The sequence below is a fragment of the Neofelis nebulosa genome, chromosome 7 (genome assembly GCF_028018385.1).
Source record: "Neofelis nebulosa isolate mNeoNeb1 chromosome 7, mNeoNeb1.pri, whole genome shotgun sequence".
Classification (NCBI taxonomy): domain Eukaryota; kingdom Metazoa; phylum Chordata; class Mammalia; order Carnivora; family Felidae; genus Neofelis; species Neofelis nebulosa.
In genome coordinates this window covers 29,467,659-29,485,795 of record NC_080788.1, presented here as the reverse complement: position 1 = coordinate 29,485,795, position 18,137 = coordinate 29,467,659, and the positions used below count along the sequence as shown (strand labels likewise).

Genomic DNA, 18,137 nt, shown 5'->3' with positions numbered 1-18,137 from the left:
AACCTTTAAAGGGTGGCACTCCATGAGAAGGTAAATATATGGCAAAAATTAATGCAAGGTAAAGGCTAGTTAATAAGTTTTGTTCTATAGATTTCTCTGGCGTCACCTCCAGGTTGATAAGAGTCTAGAATTGCCTCTGGTGATTAACAATTCTCCTGCTCTTCCTGGTAGAGAAGGAGAAGGCAGAGAATCTGTTTCTTATCAGTTCCCTTCAGCTCAAAATAATCCTTTGTCAAAGTGGTATATTTTGAGGTGGACTGTTCTGCTACCCTTCACCATTCTTGGGGACTGCAAAGTTTTCATCATACTGCCTGCTGTTTGGATTTGGAGGTCTAGGAATTGCTTGAGGATTTTAACAGGCTTGTGCAGGTAAGGTTTTTTTGGTAATGCAATCCATTAAAAAATTTACCAGGCTCTAGATATTTCTGTGTCTACTCAGTTCACTGTAAGTAACCACACTAACGATCTCAAATAAACAATTTTTAAATGTAAAAAGTTTATGTCTTTCACTTAATGTCTTCTATTCTGAGTCCATTCCTTCTCTTCGAACTTAGTGGTGGTTGTTACCTTGAGGTCATCTGAAACAAGAAGCTTGGTTTTGGAAGGCCACTTGCTCAATCTCATTTTTGTCTCTGAGCTGGCTACCATTGCCTGGCAAAGATATGAATGAAAGGTCTGGGGTGCAGTCTTACCTCAGGCTAAGATTATTCCTTAGCAACTATTTCTAATCATTGCTTCAGTTTTGGTTACAGAATCTGTTGGCATTTTAAAATTTTGGTGACAAATTCACATGGTCAAAATCAAGCAAAAGTTATACTGTGCAAATTATTATTTCTACCCTTTCCCCTGATGTGTCAGTTTTCTACTCAATCTTCATAAGTCACCAATTTTAAAAGTTGGTTGTTTATCTTCTAACATATTCATGCATATATAGGCCAAAACCAGCCTGAAATCTTATTTTCAAAAAGTTTTAACACTGTATTCTACTTTGCTTTTTTATTTTTTTTTGTATGTATGTATGTATGTATGTATGTATGTATGTATGTATGTATTTATAGAGAGAGAGAGAGAAAGAAAGAGAATCCCAGGCAGGCTCTGCACTGTCAACGCAGAGCCCAGTGCAGGGCTCAAACTCATGAACCATGAGATCGAGACCCAAGCTGAAGTCAAGAATCAGATACTTAACCGACTGAGCCACTCAGACACCCCTGCTTTTTGTATTTCATAATACATTTAGAGATCTTTTCATGGCAGTACACAGAGTACTTTATTATAACTGCTTAGTATTATATTTTACACGAGTACTATGGTCTATTTAACCCTGTTGATTGACATCTGGGTTGTTTCTCATCTTTTCCTAATGCAAATAATGCTGCATATGTATGTAATTTTATAGAGTACAAGTTAAATTCCAAGAATTTGTCTAGTCAAGGGTATATGCATTTGTAATTTTGATAGATATTGCCAAATTGCTTTGTATAGACATTCCTACCAGCTATGTATGAGAGTGTTTCATTTCCCAGAAGACTGCATTATCCAACTTTGGACATTTACCAATCTGATAGATGAGAAATGGTATCTCAGTATTGCCTTAATTCACATTTACCTTATGATAGGAGAGGTTGAGCCATTTGTATTTCCTTTTCTATGAACTATTTATTCTTTATATTCAATCCCAGCTTTTCTTTTTTTAATTTAAATTCCAGTTAACATACAATGTAATATTGGTTTCAGTTGTAGAATTTGGGGATTCATCACTTACAACACCCAGTGCTCATCACAACAAATGCACTCCTTAATACCCATCATCACCTATGTAACCCACCCCCTTACCCACCTCCCCTCTGGTAACCATCAGTTTGTTCTTTATAGTAAAGAGTCTGTCTCTTGGTTTGTCTCTCTCTCCCTCTTTTTCCCCTTTGCTCTTAAATTCTTGTTAAAGAATTTAAATTTGTTTCTTAAATTCTACATGTGTGTGAAATCATATGGTATTTATCTTTGTCTGAGACTGACTCATTCACTTAGCATAACACTCTCTAGCTCCACATCATTGCATATGGCAAGATTTCATTCTTTTCTAAGGCTGGGTAATACTCCATTATATATATGTACCCACAGATCTTCATTCATCAGTCAGTGGTCTTTTGGGCTCTTTCTATAATTTGGCTCTTGTTGATAGTACTGCTGTAAATAAACATTGGGTACATATGCCCCTATGAATCAGCACTCCTGTATCCTTTGGATAAATACCTAGTAGTGAAATTGCTGGGTTGTAGGATAGTTCTATTTTTAATTTTTTGAGGAGCCTCCACACTGTTTTTCAGAGTGGCTGCACCAGTTTGCATTTCCACCAACCAGTGTAAAAGTGTTCCCCTTTCTCTGCATCCTTGCCAGCATGTGTTATTTCCAGAGTTGTTCATTTTAGCCATTCAGACAGGTGTGAATTGGTATCTCACTGTGGTTTTTTTGATTTGTATTTCCCTGATGATGAGTGATGTTGAACATTTTTTCATGTGTTGGTTGGCCATCTGGATGTCTTCTTTGAAAAAAATGTCTATTCATGTCCTGCCCATTTCTTCACTGGATTATTTATTTTGTGGGTGTTGAGTTTGATAAATGCTTTATTTATTTTGGATACTAACCCTTTATCAGATATGTCATTTGCAAATATCTTGTCCCATTCTGTTGGTTGCCTTTTCATTTTTTTGATCATTTCCTTTGCTTTGCAGAAGCTTTTTATTTTGATGATGTCCCAATAGTTTGGTTTTGCTTTGGTTTGCCTCAGGAGACATATCTAGTAATAAGTTACTATGAACAATGTCAAAAAGGTTGCTGCCTATGTTCTCCTGTAGGATTTTGATGGTTTCCTGTATCACATTTAGGTCTTTCATGCATTTTGAATTTATTTTTGTGTATGGTGTAAGAAAGTGGTCCAGTTTTATTCCTCTGCATGTCCAGTTTTCCCAGCACCATTTGCTGCAGAGACTGTCTTTTGTCCATACTCTTTCTTGCTTTGTGGAAGATTGGTTGGCCCTACATTTGTGGGTCCATTTATGGATTCTGTTATTGTACACTGATCTATGTGCCAGGTCCATATTGTGTTGATAATTACAGCTTTGTAGTACAGGCTAAAGTCTAGGATTGTGATGCCTCCAGCTTTGATGTGCTTTTTCAACATTACTTGGGTATTTGGGGTCTTTCTTAGTTCCGTACAAATTTTTGAATTGTTTGTTATAGCTCTGTGAAGATTTCTGGTGTTACTTTCATAGGGATTGCATTGAATGTGTAGATTGCTTTGGGTGATATTGACATTTTATAATTCATGAGCAAGGAATGTTTTTCCAATTGTTTGTGTCTTCAGTTTTCTATAGTTTTCAGTGTAAAGACCCTTTACCTCTTTGGTTAGGTTTATTCCAAGGTATCTTATGGCTTGTGGTGTAATTGTAAAAGGGTTGATTCCTTGATTTCTCTTTCTTCTGCTGCATTATGGGTATATAGAAACACAACCAATTTCTGTACTTTGTTTTTCTATCCTGCAACTTTGCTGAATTTATGTATCAGTTCTAGCAGTTTTTTTGTGGAGTCTTTCAGTTTTCTGAAAGAATGAATCTGTGAAGAGTAGAAATTTTACTTCTTCCTGGCCAATTTGTATGCCTTTTATTTCTTTTTGTTGTCTGATTGCTTAGGCTAAGACTTTCAATATTGTGTCAAACCACAGTGGTGAGTGGACATCCCTGTTGTGTTCTTGATCTTAGGGGGAAGTCTCTCAGTTTTTCCTCATTGAGGATGATATTAGCTGTGGGTCTTTCATATATGGCCTTTATCATGTTGAGGTATGTTCCTACTATCCCTACTTTCTTAAGGGATTTATGAAGAAGCGATGCTGTATTTTGTTAAGTGCTTTTTCTGCATCTATTGACAGGATCATATGGTTCACATCCTTTCTTTTATAAATGTGGTGTATCATGTTGATTGATTTGCAAATATTGAACCAGCCCTGCAATCTAGGAATAAATCCCACTTGATCATGATGAATCATTCTTTTAATGTATTGTTGAATTGCATTTGTTAGTATCTTGGTTGAGAATTTTTGCATCCAAGTTCATCAGGGATATTGGTCTATAATTCTCCTTTTTAGTGGGGTCTTTGTAAGTTTTTGGAATCAAGGTAATGTGGGCTTCAGAGAATGAGTTTAGAAGCTTTCCTTCCATTTCTATTTTTTGGAACAGTTTGAGAAGAATAGGTATTAACTCTTTAAATGTCTGGTAGAATTCCCCTGGGAAGCTGTCTGGCCCATGAATCTTGTTTGTTGGGAGATTTTTCATTACTGATTCAATTTCTTTCCTGGTTATGGATCCGTTCAAATTTTTATTTCTTCCTGTTTCAGTTTTGGTAGTACGTGAGGAATTTTTCCATTTCCTCTAGTTTGGCCATTATCTTGGCATATAATTTTTCTAGTATTCTCTGATAATTGTTTCTATGTCTGTGGTATTAGACATGATCTCTAATCATGTGATCTCTCCTCTTTCATTTGTGATTTTATTTATTTGTGTTCTCTCTCTTCTTTTTGATAGGTCTTGCTAAGGGTTTATCAATTTTGTTTATTATTTCAGAGAACTGGTTTTTTGTTTCATTGATCTGTTCTGGTTTTTTTTTTAATATCATTTACTTCTTCTCTAATCTTTATTTTTTCCCTTCTTCTGTTGGCTTTAGGCTTTATTTGCTGCTTCTTTTTTAGCTCCTATAGGCATAAGGTTAGGTTGTGTATTTGGGACCTTTCTTGCTTCTTGAGATAGGCCTTTATTGCAATGTACTTTCCTCTTAGGACTGCCTTTGCTGCATCCCAAAGGGTTTGGACTGTCGTGTCTTCATTTTCATTTGCTTCCATGTATTTTTAAATTTCTTTATTAATTTCTTGGTTAACCCATTCATTCTTTAGTAAGGATGTTCTTTAACTTTCATGTATTTGTGGTTTTTCCAAATTTTTTCATGTGATTTATTTCAAGTTTCATAGCATTGTGATCCAAAAATATGCATGATATCATCTCAGTCTTTTTGTACCTGTTGAGAGCTGATTTGTGACCCATTATGTGCATTCTGGAAAATGTTACATGTGCACTTGAGAAGAATGTGTTTTCTGCTGCTTTATGATGAAAAGTTCTGACTATATCTGTTAAGTCCATATGGTTCATTGTGTCATTCAAAGCCATTGTTTCCTTGTTGATTTTCTGCTTAGATCATCTGTCCATTGTTGTAAATGGGGTATTAAAGTCCCTTACTATTTTGGTATTATTATCAGCAAGTTTATGTTTATTATTAGTTGATTTATATATTTGGATTTTCCAAGTTGGGGGCATAAATATATTTACAATTGTTAGGTCTTCTTGGTGGATAGACCCCTTAATTATGATATAATGCTGTTTTTCATCTCTTGTTACAGTCTTTGCTTTGAAATCTAGTTTGTCTGATATAAGTATGGCTACTCTGCCTTTCTTTTTACTTCCCTTAGCATGATAAATGGTTTTCAATTCCCTCACTTTTTTTTTTTTTCAACGTTTTTTATTTATTTTTGGGACAGAGAGAGACAGAGCATGAACGGGGGAGGGGCAGAGAGAGAGGGAGACACAGAATCGGAAACAGGCTCCAGGCTCTGAGCCATCAGCCCAGAGCCTGACGCGGGGCTCGAACTCACGGACCGCGAGATCGTGACCTGGCTGAAGTCGGACGCTTAACCGACTGCGCCACCCAGGCGCCCCTCAATTCCCTCACTTTTGATGTGGAGGTGTTTTTCAGTCTAAAATATGTCTCTTGTAGGCAGAATATAGATGGATTTTTTTTTAATCCATTCTGATACCCTGTGTCTTTTGATTGGAGCATTTAGTCCATTTACATTCAGAGTGATTATTGAAAGATACAGATTTAGTGCCATTGTGTTGTCTATAGAGTTGGTGTTTAGGGTGATGTTATCCAGTCCTTTGTAGTCTTTGTTGCTTTCATCTTTGTTTCTCCACTCAGAGAGTCCCCCTTAAAATTTCTTGCAGGGTTGGTTTAGTGGTTAAGAACTCCTTTACTTTTTGTTTGTCTGGGAAACTCTTTACCTCTTCTTCTGTTCTGAATGACAGCCTTCCTGGATAAAGCATTCTTGGCTGCATATTTTTCCTGTTCAGTACATTGAATATTTCCAGCCACTCCCTTCTGGCCTGCCAAATTTCAGTGGACAGGTCTACTGCTAACCTTATGTGTCTATCTTTGTCAGTTAAGGACATTTTGTCCCTAGCTGCTTTCAGAATTCTATCTTTTTTGCAAGTTTCACTGTGATGTTTTGTGGTGTTGACCCATTTTTGTTGATTTTGAGGGGAGTTCTCTGTGCTTCTTAGACTTGAATGCCTGTTTCTTTCCCAAGATTAGTGAAGTTCTCAGCTATAATTTGTTCTCAGCTATAATTATAATTTTTATAATAACAAAAGGTTAAATAAACCTTTTGTCCTTTTTTCCCTCTATTCTTCTTTTGGGACTCCTATGTTATTGTTGGGAAAATAAGTAAAGTTCTGCATCATAAGATGGCCAACAGGACTAACATAAGCTCTAGTTTCTAGCTTAGAGACTCCTCTTCCAGGTTCTTCCTGCTCTGTTTGCCACGCAAACCACCATGAATGCAGAAGAGATAACACTATAAATTACCCCTCCCACTTGTGTTCAGGGCTCAGATCTCTGGAGAAGGATCTCCTCTGAGTCTGCTGGTGTAAAATAAAACACCAATCCACCAACATCTCCAAGTGCCACGTGGTTTTTCTGCCAGCGATCCAGCCTGGTTCCATAACATATTTGGTTCTCTGATTGGGAAACCCAACTGTGCTGGCCCATTTTTGCCACCAGTTTGGGAAAATGGCGAGGCGGTGAAGGAATAAAGAATTGCAATGGAGAAAGTGAGCCCTGCTGGATTTTTGGCAGTCTCCCACTCGGTCTCCTCAGACCAGCCCCGCTCCGCCATTCCCACTGGATTCAAAGAGACTTGGAAGTGAGGACCTGGACCTGATGTCAGATACTGGTAAGGCCTGTGGCTCCAATTCTGTCTGGCCCAGCCATAGTGGTGGAAGGGGGACCGGATCCCAGAGACCTCAGAGGTCTCACAGGTAGGAATTCTGTGGGAGGGAATGTAATAACCTCTGGTGTATACGTGAGTGTGAATGTACGACTCAGTCTAGCTTGCCTGCCAAGTTCGATTCTGTGGCTCCACGGGTGGGCACCCTTAAGGTTCCCAAAAGCCCACGGAGTCTGAGTGGGCCCGTCTGCAATTCCGTGGTGAATGGCATATAGTCTATGGTGGCATTAGAATAGTTTCTGATCATAAGTCACAAAGCTGAGACCACTATGGCTAATTGTCACCTAAGTGCCTTTGGGACATGGCCAAACAGACATCTGACTGGTCTCCTCATTAGAAGGGGCACCCCTACCCCTCTGTCTGCCTTTGCGACACCAGACACAGGAAAAGGATTAGTAATGGGGTCAAAACAGAGTAAGCCCATGATCCTCAAGATCATGCTTAAGAACTTCAAAAAGGGATTCTCAGGCGACTCTGGGATGAAAATGACACCTGGGAAGTTAAGGACCTTTTGTGAACTAAAATGGCCCATGTTCAATGTAGGATAGTCCTCAGAAGGAACATTAGGTGTCCAACTGGTCCGCAGGTTTGTCAAGTAGTCACTGGAAACCCAGGTCACCCTGACCAATTTCCATATATCAATTCCTGGCTTGAAGTTGCCCCAAATCTCCCACCTTGTATGTGATTCATCCATAACAAGCAGAGTCAGGCAAAGGTTTTAGCCGCCTCACCCAGAGAACCGAAGAAGCAGCCCACTGTTCCCACGGTATTTGCGGGAGACCCAGAGGAGGATCCTGTCTTTCCTCCACCTTACCCATTGAGCCCACTCTTCCCCCCCACACAGGGACCTGAAACTCCTCCACTCTTCTCTTCTCCACCCCCAGGCCCGGAGAATCCTCTCACCAGGGCCAGCAGCCAGACTGTGCCTCAGACATCAGGAGAAAACTCCAAAAGCTAGAGGGCTTAGCTAGGATGAATATCACTCAGTTGATAGAGGTCACCAATAAAGTTTTCATGAACAGGTAGGTCACAGCTGAGAGGGAAGCTGAAAAAAGAGGGTCACCCTTCTCACAGCAGCGCTGAAAGAAAAGGACAATGCAAAGACGGAGAAGCTTCAACCACCAAAGTGGGGAAAGCCCAGAGCCCCCTTAGCAAAAGACTAATGTGCCTACTGCAAGGAAAAGGAACATTGGAAGAATGAGTGTCTGAATTGGAAGGGACCCCCAAAACCCAGCCAATATCGGGAGGAAACTTGAGAAGGGGAACTTACTGGTCTGACCAAGATAGAATCAGACTGAAGGGGATGTTGACTCTCTCTCTCTCTGCTCTTCTGCCTAATAGATGTGAGGGCTTCTCCCTCATTCATTTCTGGGGTTAACAGCTATAATTGGAGCCAACTATGGTTAGTCTACCTTGGGATGGGGACTTTAAGGAATATTCCCAAGAAGCTGCTGAAACTCCATTTGTTTTGGGGAAATTCCCGGTCTTTCCTGGCTTAATGTGGACTCCATATTTCCACTTTGGTAGAAAAACATGGCATCTGCTCTTCTGTCTGAGCTAAGGTTTTGCATTGGGTTTTCCTTCTCTGCCTTCTGCTGGCACCTTGCCTCTTCTGCCTTCCTCTCCCCTTCCTGTTTCTGCACCAATTTGGGTGAGGCCTACATAACTGGTTCCTATACCATTCTTAGTGCCTCAGGCACCATTGGCTCCTCCTCCCACCCTGGAGGTCAAGGAGCAAAGTGTACCCCCTTGGACCACCTCCACTGGAGTCCCAAGTGAAAATTAACAATGGGGGACAATTGATTGAGTTTCAAGTGGACGCAGGTGAAACATATTCAGTGTTTAAACTAATTTAAGTTTGTTGGATCTGTCTTTAAAGTTATCAGCATTTGGGGCGCCTGGGTGGCTCAGTCAGTTAAGCGTCCGACGTTAGCTCAGGTCATGATCTCACGGTCTGTGAGTTCGAGCCCCATGTCGGGCTCTGGGCTGATGGCTCAGAGCCTGGAGCCTGCTTCCGATTCTGTGTCTCCCTCTCTCTCTGCCCCTCCCCCATTCGTGCTCTGTCTCTCTCAGTCTCAAAAATAAATAAACATTAAAAAAAATTAAAAAAAAAAATAAAGTTATCAGCATTAAATATGAAACTTTCATTCTACCAAGGTTGACTAAAGGTCAAATAGGCTCATGTTATCTCTATTGCAATTTGTTAGCAAAAAGATGGCTTAAAATGGTAGTTAATTTTGTCTATCTCAAAGTTTTCATGGGTAATTGTTAAGATAGCTTTCAAGGTCTTTGGTAACCTGAAACTTTAAAGTTTTGATTGCATGATAAAATGAGATTCAATTCATTGGACATCTAGGTCTTTTCCAAATAGGATAGAGTGCTAAAGCTTTGATTACTGAACATAGGTTTCTGTTTTTAACTTCTTATTGCAGAGAAACTAAGGCTATTTGGACCTATTGGAAGACACGCTTTGTGCTTAATTGGTTCATGAATTTACCATCTAAAAAATCTGGTGTAAACACCTCTCTGTTGGTTACTAAGTCCTCAATTGGAGACTAAGGTTTCCTAAGAGTTAAAATTCTGCCAAGTGTACTTAAGACTGATGAAAATAAGGAAAGCGGGGCGCCTGGGTGGCGCAGTTGGTTAAGCGTCCGACTTCAGCCAGGTCACGATCTCGCGGTCCGTGAGTTCGAGCCCCGCGTCAGGCTCTGGGCTGATGGCTCGGAGCCTGGAGCCTGTTTCCGATTCTGTGTCTCCCTCTCTCTGCCCCTCCCCCGTTCATGCTCTGGAGCCTGTTTCCGATTCTGTGTCTCCCTCTCTCTGCCCCTCCCCCGTTCATGCTCTGTCTCTCTCTGTTCCAAAAATAAATAAAAAACGTTGAAAAAAAAATTTAAAAAAAAAAAAAAAAAAAAAAGAAAATAAGGAAAGCAACCCTGTATGTAGGAAAGTGGGAGATATGTAAGAAAGATATAAGGAGGAATGGAAATACATTTTTTGTTGAGGGTAAAAGAAAGTAATTTTGCCCTAAATGAGACTGGTGGTTTGGAGAGAAATGGCTTTGGGACAAAGTTTGAAGGCAAAGGAAAGTTGTAGAAGGTTCATGAAGGGAAGCCTTTGGAAAGGAATTTTATGTGTGCTCAGGATGGACTAAGGCTGAGATGAATGGAATTTTAAAAGTACATTGGTATAAGGTTGAAATTCTGCTTTTCTCTCTATTCAAAAGACAGTTTTCTTGGACTGTTGATCTACTCTTGATAAGACGATGTAAACAAAGGTATTTTTCTCTTTTGCCTGCCAGGGAAACCAAAACTTTAGGTTTCATCTTTATCAGGTCTTTGATTGCTAGTTAAAACTTCTCAATGTTAAAGGAGCTAGGTTTTGCTAACAACAATATAATGCGGGGCGCCTGGGTGGCGCAGTCGGTTAGGCGTCCGACTTCAGCCAGGTCACGATCTCGCGGTCCGTGAGTTCGAGCCCCGCGTCAGGCTCTGGGCTGATGGCTCGGAGCCTGGAGCCTGTTTCTGATTCTGTGTCTCCCTCTCTCTCTGCCCCTCCCCCGTTCATGCTCTGTCTCTCTCTGTCCCAAAAATAAATAAAAAATGTTGAAAAAAAAAATTAAAAAAAAAAAAAAACAATATAATGCTATACATTCACCTTTAATTTTTTTTTTCAACGTTTTTTATTTATTTTTGGGGCAGAGGGAGACAGAGCATGAACGGGGGAGGGGCAGAGAGAGAGAGGGAGACACAGAATCGGAAACAGGCTCCAGGCTCCGAGCCATCAACCCAGAGCCCGACACGGGGCTCGAACTCACAGACCGCGAGATCGTGACCTGGCTGAAGTCGGACGCTCAACCAACTGCGCCACCCAGGCGCCCCTATACATTCACCTTTAAGATCTCTTATTGCCACCTTGGTTGAATAAATAAGGTTTTAAGATTTGTAATGATCTGTAATCCTATTTAGGATGTGCTTTATTACTTCCTAAGGTTTTAACAAACTTCCCAGGATTTAAATGGTAAATGAAGTCTTTGACCAATTAGGCCCTTTTATTTGGGATGCTAAGTTACTTGGAAAAGCACTGTCGTAAAATGGTAAACCTTAGGTTGTATTGCATGGGTAAATGCTGTAACTGCCCAAATAGATATGCAATTCCTAAACTTTTAATGTTTTGGATAAGGTCATCACTTAATATTCTGATTACCTGAAGTGTTATGTGTCATAGAAATAACCGAATTTCTTTGTTAATTGCATCATAACGAACTCTCATCAGATCTTTAACAGTGTCCATTTCTGATCTTTTGTCATTTATAATTGTTCTTATTCTCTCACAAAACATGTTTCTTCTTCAAGGAGATTTATAAAAAGGACTTTTAGGACAAATACAGGTATTTGACATCTTTAAGGTTAATACTAAAATGGGTAAGAATTTCCAGAGCTAAAAAGCTGCATTCAAACTGAACAAGAATTAGGAACATGGGACTAAATGAACTGAGGAAGATTACAGTTTTGTGACTCTTGTTGGAAATATTGCTGGCTCTCTAATGTTTGCTCTTCCAGATTAAGGAGACTTTAAGATATGTCATAACATGTCATAAAGAAGTGTCATAAAGTATTCATTTGTAAACTGAAGCATTTATCTTTTCTCTCAACCTAAACCCTCTGAAATTCAAAAACTCTCAGTGAGTATTCTTTCTTTCATAGCAATTACAATTGTTTGCATAAATTCAATAAGAATCTGTTCATCTTGTAACAGGTCACCATTGGAAATACTGGTTATTTTACCAAGGCTTTGACTGGAATGTCATATTTGAGAGTGACATGCATAGATTCAGATATGACCAGACAGCTTTAAGGAACTTGGGGTGACTTTATGAAACATGGAGCCATAAAGGAAATGTTGGCCTGATGCCTTGCTTACAGAGCTCCCAGCAGCCTCACCAGGTGAATAAAGAAGGTCACTTCCTGGCAGGTGCAAGAACCTAAGGATACCTTGGGGACCTGGTGAAGAGGAATTCACCCAATTCTACAGGTATTGCAGGCCTGTCCGATGGCAAGTATTTGGCATGGCTTCTGGCCTGGAGAAGCTACTAAAAAGTTCAACCTGGAAATTCCTTATAAAAGTTTCCAGCAAAGCAAACTTTATTTTTTTTTTTTTTAATTTTTTTTTTTTTCAACTTTTTTTTTATTTATTTATTTTTGGGACAGAGGCAAACTTTAAAGATCCTCATGATCAATCGCTATTCTTGCTGAGCTTATGTAAATAATTAGGCCAGGTTCGTTAAGACTGGGTTTGTTCTACAAATGCATTGGTCTCAATTTGGCTATCTCTGGAAATGGGTGTTTTTAGAGAGAAAAACTATGTTTCAACAATGCACTGTTATGGATGTTAAATTCTAGTTACGATTGTCTTTAAATGTTTGTTGTTTGCCTAAGCTAGACAACTTGAGGTAAACGTCAGAAAAATTGTCCACAGTATTTCATGTATAGACAATCTTCTGTGCTTGTTATTCTATGAGGATAATAATAAAACCCCATGGGCATAAGATTATTTAAACAATTGGAAGACGGGATGGATCTCTAAATATTCAAACCATATCCTCCCTAAAACAGATCTGACAATTACTAGAAACCCACCCAATATAAACCCAGGAGATCTGGTTTATTCCAAGAATGGGGCCCCCCTTTTGAAGACTTGGAGGTGGACTTTACAGATATACAACCAAGCAAAGGATTCAGGTACCTCCTTGTAATAATCTGCACATATTCAGGTTGGGTCAAAGCCTTCCCAACAAGGATGGAATGAAGTCATGAGGTGGCCAAAGCTCTTCTACAGGAAATCGTGCCTTGATTTGGTCTGCTCCTAACCATACACAGTGACAATGGACCTGCATTTGTAGCGGACATTATACAAAGCCTGACCAGGTCCCTCAACATTACCTGGAAACTGCAACATTCATCTTAGCCCTCTGAAGGTACCAACCCCTAGAGCTAAAGGGTGATGCCTACTGAAATAGATTTTTTTTGTTAAAAAAAGGCATCAAAGGGGGAATGTTGGGAAAATAAGTAAAGTTCTGCACCATAAGATGGCCGATGGGACTAACATAAGCTCTAGTTCTTAGCTTAGAGACTCCTCTTCCAGGTTCTTCCTGCTCTGTTTGCCATGCGTGTACAAACCACCATGAATGCAGAAGAGATAACGCTATAAATTATCTTTCCCATTTGCGTTCGGGGCTCAGATCTCTGGAGAAGGATATTCTCTGAGCCCACTGGTGTAAAATAAAACGCCGATGCACCAACATCTCTGAGTGCCGCTTGGTTTTTCTGCCAGCGATCCAGCCTGGTTCTGTAACAATATGGATATTGTTTTGTTTCATCGAATCACTAAGTTCTCTAATTCTCCCTTTATGATGTAATAATTTCCTTTCACTCTTTTTTTTTTCAGCTTAAGTATTTTCCATAATTTTATCTTCTGTATCACTGATTCTCTCTCTGCTTTTTCAACCCTTGTTGTGACTATATCCAATTGGTTTTGCATCTCAGTTATAGCAATTTTTATTTTGTCCTGACTAGTTTTCAGGTCTTTGATCTCTGCAGCAAGAGTTTTTTCTGGTGTCTTCTAGGCTTTTTTTCAGGCCTAAATAGTAGTCTTATGGATTTTTCTAAATTATTGTTCAGATATATTGCTAATATCCATTTTGAGCAAGTCTCTGGCTGTCATTTCTTCTTTTTGGGAGAATTTTTTGTGGGGAGAATCCTCCATCTTGTCATTTTGGCTAAATTTCTGTTTTTTGCGTGTTTTAAAAGCCCGTTATGTTTCCTGTACCTGGGAGTACTGCTATATTAAAAAAGGGTCATACACTATCCAAAGCCTGGCCCTTCAGGAAGTGTTTCTGGTGTATGCTGTGTGCACTCTGCTATTGTATTTTGGCTCCCCTTTCCCATGGTCAGTCCTCTGCAGAGCTCCTCCCTGCTTGTAGTGGGGGAGTGTTGGGACCTTTAACTAGGTGTGCTTTGATTTGTTTGTTCAAGTAAACCTGGAGAAAGGGGGAAAATGAAAACCTGGTCCCAAAGAGAAAAGGAAAAGGAACAAATAATATGAAACAGAGAATCAAAAAACAGTAAGTCTATTACAAAGAAAAAGAAAGGAAAGAAAAAAGAAGAAAAGAAAAAAGAAACAGAAAAGAATAAAAAAAGCCTGATCCAAAAAGAGAGAGAGAGAGAGAATATGAAATGAAAAAAAAAAAATACAAAAAAAACAAGAATGTATGAGCCTGATTCCAAAAGATAAAAGACAAAGAACTGCAGGTGTCATTTTGGAGCACTTTATTTTCAGTGTATTTGGTGCATGGGGGATGCTCTCTGTGCTGGTATTGTGGAGGAGAGGCTCACTGCATTGGCTCAGAGTCAGTCAGTCTTGCCCCAGTAAATAAGCAGTTGCCCAGCAGTGGTGGAGTTGGGGGTAGGTGGGAGACGAGTTTGGTATAAGTGCCCTCCTCCACTGGGGGCCTCTGCGTTGCTCTCTGATGTCCCACCATGTTGGTGTTGGAGTGAAATTGGTGCCACTCCAGTCTCTTGTCCCTGGACTGGGATCTCACACCCCTGCTGTTCTGGCAGCCCTCACAGAACAGCAAGGGCAGTCAGTTTACCCTGCATCACAATTCTCCTACATTTTTTCTTTGGCCTGAGGCTGGGATTCAAAACCTGAAGTCTTAGAGGACCACACAACATGCAGATCTGCTCCCCTCCTCTGGAGTACAGCCTTTCCAGGCTGTGTCTGAGGCTCTCTGTCCCTGAAAAACAGTCCTGTGCCTGCAGGGTGTGCAGAATCTATGGTGTAGCACTGCTAAAAGCAGCAAAGGTTATATTCCCTCTGGGTGCTCTTCTGTCCCCTGCTAATGAAAGGCCTTTGGCTGGCCCCTACAGGGTCTTTAATCCTCGGGGAGACGATATACCCTCTTCCAAAAGTATTCCAGGAAGGGGAATGTTCTCTCACAGTGGACCCTGGAGATCATCTCCTACACCTTAGTATGCACTCTGGGGCAACTTTCCTCCTCCCCAGGATCATGTGCCACAGCTCCATTTTGGGAAAGTCTTGAACTTTGAAAACCTCAGAGTTTGAGCTCCAAATGCTGTTTCAAAAATAATAATAATAATAAAATAAAACTTGCAACACTCGGCCCTAAGTACTTCTTGCTCCTCAGTCCATGGTCCAGAGAGGTTGTCCTCTTGTGCGAACCTGAGGCTGCCTTCTCTCAACCCTTTACTTTCTTTCCTTTTTGTCTCTCCATGGAAAGGGTTCCCTCCCCTCCACAGCACCTCCGTTTTTCTCTCTCCTAATTTACTTCCATGCACCTTTTACATGCCAAGCTGTAGATGGCTTTCCTGGGTGTTCAAGTGATCTGACCTCAATACAGCTGTATTGGAAAAGCCCAGGGTCCCCCTGATGAGGTTTTAGTGGGGTTCGTGGGATCCGCAGCTGACAGCCAAGAAATAATTAAGACATTTTTGGTGCAAAAAGTGATTTTATTGAAGTACCAGGACAGGACCCATGGGCAGAAAGAGCTGCCCTGGGACCATGAGGAGAGACTGGTTTTATACTATGGGGTTGGTGGAAGTAAAGTCCAGGGGAAGTTTTCAGTGAGGTTTCCATATGCTGAAGAAGACTCCCACTCCCAGGATACTGGAGGCCTAGCTATTGTCAAGCTAAGGTAGTTTTCCCTCTAGCAAAGCATTAGCATTAGGACTGTAGGGAGGTCCTGGGGAAACCTTTTACTCTGTCTGCCTCAAGTATTTGTCAATGGGCTGCAGGTTATAAGGAAATTTAGTTCTGTCTGCCATTTCCTTCTGCCTTTGTTTCCCACAATCACTGTGGAGGGGTGATGTTGGGACTCCAGGACCCAGAGTCTATAAGTTTCTGAAGATTAGGCTATTGATAAGATTGCCTTTTTCTTGTAGTTTACTAAAATACTTGTAAATAAATGGAGACTCAAGTCTTTCAGAACTATGATCTCTATCAGTTAGCCATTTGTTTTTCCCCTTTTCTTTGTTCTCGGGCAGCCAGGAGTGCCTGAGGAATATCACACATATCCCACCTGGGGGTGGGTAGGGGGTGTTTGCGGCAGCCTGTCAGCTTGCCTTATGCTCCCATCTCACCCCTACCCCTGCCATTGTTATGCCCAGAGTTCGTGATCCCCAAAGACCACCAGGGAGCCAAGTCCGATGTAAAAGCAAAAGAGCCTTTATTCGAGCTAGCTCGAGCTCAATCCCCTACCTGCACCAATGCAGCGGTGAGATACCGGGGAGAGAGAGCGAGTTTCAAAAGGACAAATGTTTTACTGGGGCCTAGGGGCAGTTGGTGAGGTAATGGCTGTGGCCTCAGCCGATTGGCTGGGGAAGGGTCGGAGTCCTGTTAGGCAGGTGAGCGGGAGGTTACTCAAGGGGAGGAGGCATGGTCAAGGTGAAGGACACGGAACAAGATGGAGTCGGCCGGCGTAGGCCCGCCCTTTCACCATCTTGACTCCTGGCCCAGTGTAACCTTTTAAACCAAATTTGAATTTCAGCTACTTTGAAGTTCATTTATTTTTATTGAATATAATTGCCATATAATGCTGTATTAGTTTCAGGTATACAACATAGTGATCTACCACATCTTACTTATCCATTCCTCTATCTTTGGACACTTGGTCTGCTTCCATATCTTGGCTATTGTAAACAATGCTGCACTAAACATAGATGTGCATATATCTTTTTGAATTATTGTTTTTGTTTTCTTTGGGTAAATACCCAGTAGTGGAGTTACTAGATTATATGGTATTTCTATTTTTAATTTTTTGAGGAACCTCCATACTGTTTTTCACAGTGGCTTCACCAATTTACATTCCAACCAACAGACCCCCACATCTTTGCCAATATTTGTTATTTCTTATCTTTTTTTTTAAATTTCTTTTTAATACTAGCTGTTTTGACAGGTATGAGATGATATCTCATTGTGGTTTTGATTTACATTCCCTGATGATTAGTGATTTTGGGAATCTTTTCACATGTCTGTTGACCACCTGTATGTCTTTGGAAAAAATGTCTATTAAGGTTCTCTGCCCATTTTCTAATTAGATTATTTGTTTGGTGTTGAGCTGTATGAATTTTTTTTATATTTTAGGTATTTATATCATTTGCACATATCTTCTTCCCATTCAATGTGTTGCCTTTTTGTTTTGTTGATTTTATTCTCTGTGCAAAAGTTTTTAGTTTGATGTAGTTCCAATAGCTTGTGTTTGTTTTTTTTCCCCTTGTCTGAGGAGTGATATCTAGAAAATTGTTGCGGGACCCAAGGAATTTAACAAAAATCCCCTACCCCTGGACAAGCAGAGCAAGACTAACTCCATTTTGTGCTACACCCACCATCTCATGTATAACCCCCACATGACCTACTTATTGCTTAAGACACTCCCCCACCCTAGTCAAGCCTCTGAGCACACCCTTACTGGAAACCGGCTCATTTAGGAATGCGGAACCCCTAACCGCCAAAGAATGTAAACCCCGCCTTTTGCCCGCCAAACTTGCGCGCCAATTCTGACCAGAGTGATAGGCTAGTTCAAACAGTTACTATAGGGTAAATTGTAATTCAATTGGCCACCTGCGTGTGGACTGACAGGACTATGCAACTTTCTGTGTGTGTTACAATCTCATTGGCCACTGGCCCCTATAAAACTGCTACGCCTCTTAACCTAGGGGTTCAAATCCCTGCTCTGCTGTGTGGGGTATACTTGGGCCCAAGCTTGAGCTTGCAAATAAACCCTCCTGCGTTTGCATCGGTATCGGCTCCTTGGTGGTCTCTCAGATTCGAAATCGGGGGCACTACATTGTTACGAAGGCTGATGTGTACGAGATTACTGCCTGTGTTTTCTTTCAGGATTTTTATGGTTTCAGGTCTTGAATTTTAATCCATTTTGAGTTTATTTTTGTGTCTGGTATAGGAAAATGGTTCAGTTTAATTCTTTGCATGGAGTGGTCCAGTTTTCCAAGCACCATTTGTT

The 18,137-nt window shown here is 40.6% G+C and overlaps 1 protein-coding gene and 1 long non-coding RNA gene across 7 annotated transcripts in view; both read left to right on the top strand.

Annotated features, from left to right (window-relative positions):
* The window catches only part of NRG4 (neuregulin 4), a 206,099-nt gene that overhangs the window by 137,104 nt on the left and 50,858 nt on the right, over positions 1-18,137 (top strand). The window lies entirely within an intron of this gene.
* Positions 5,764-12,236, top strand: LOC131516214 (uncharacterized). The gene is made up of 3 exons (XR_009263945.1): positions 5,764-7,048; positions 7,987-8,124; positions 11,858-12,236. It is a non-coding gene; the product is annotated as an uncharacterized LOC131516214 (long non-coding RNA).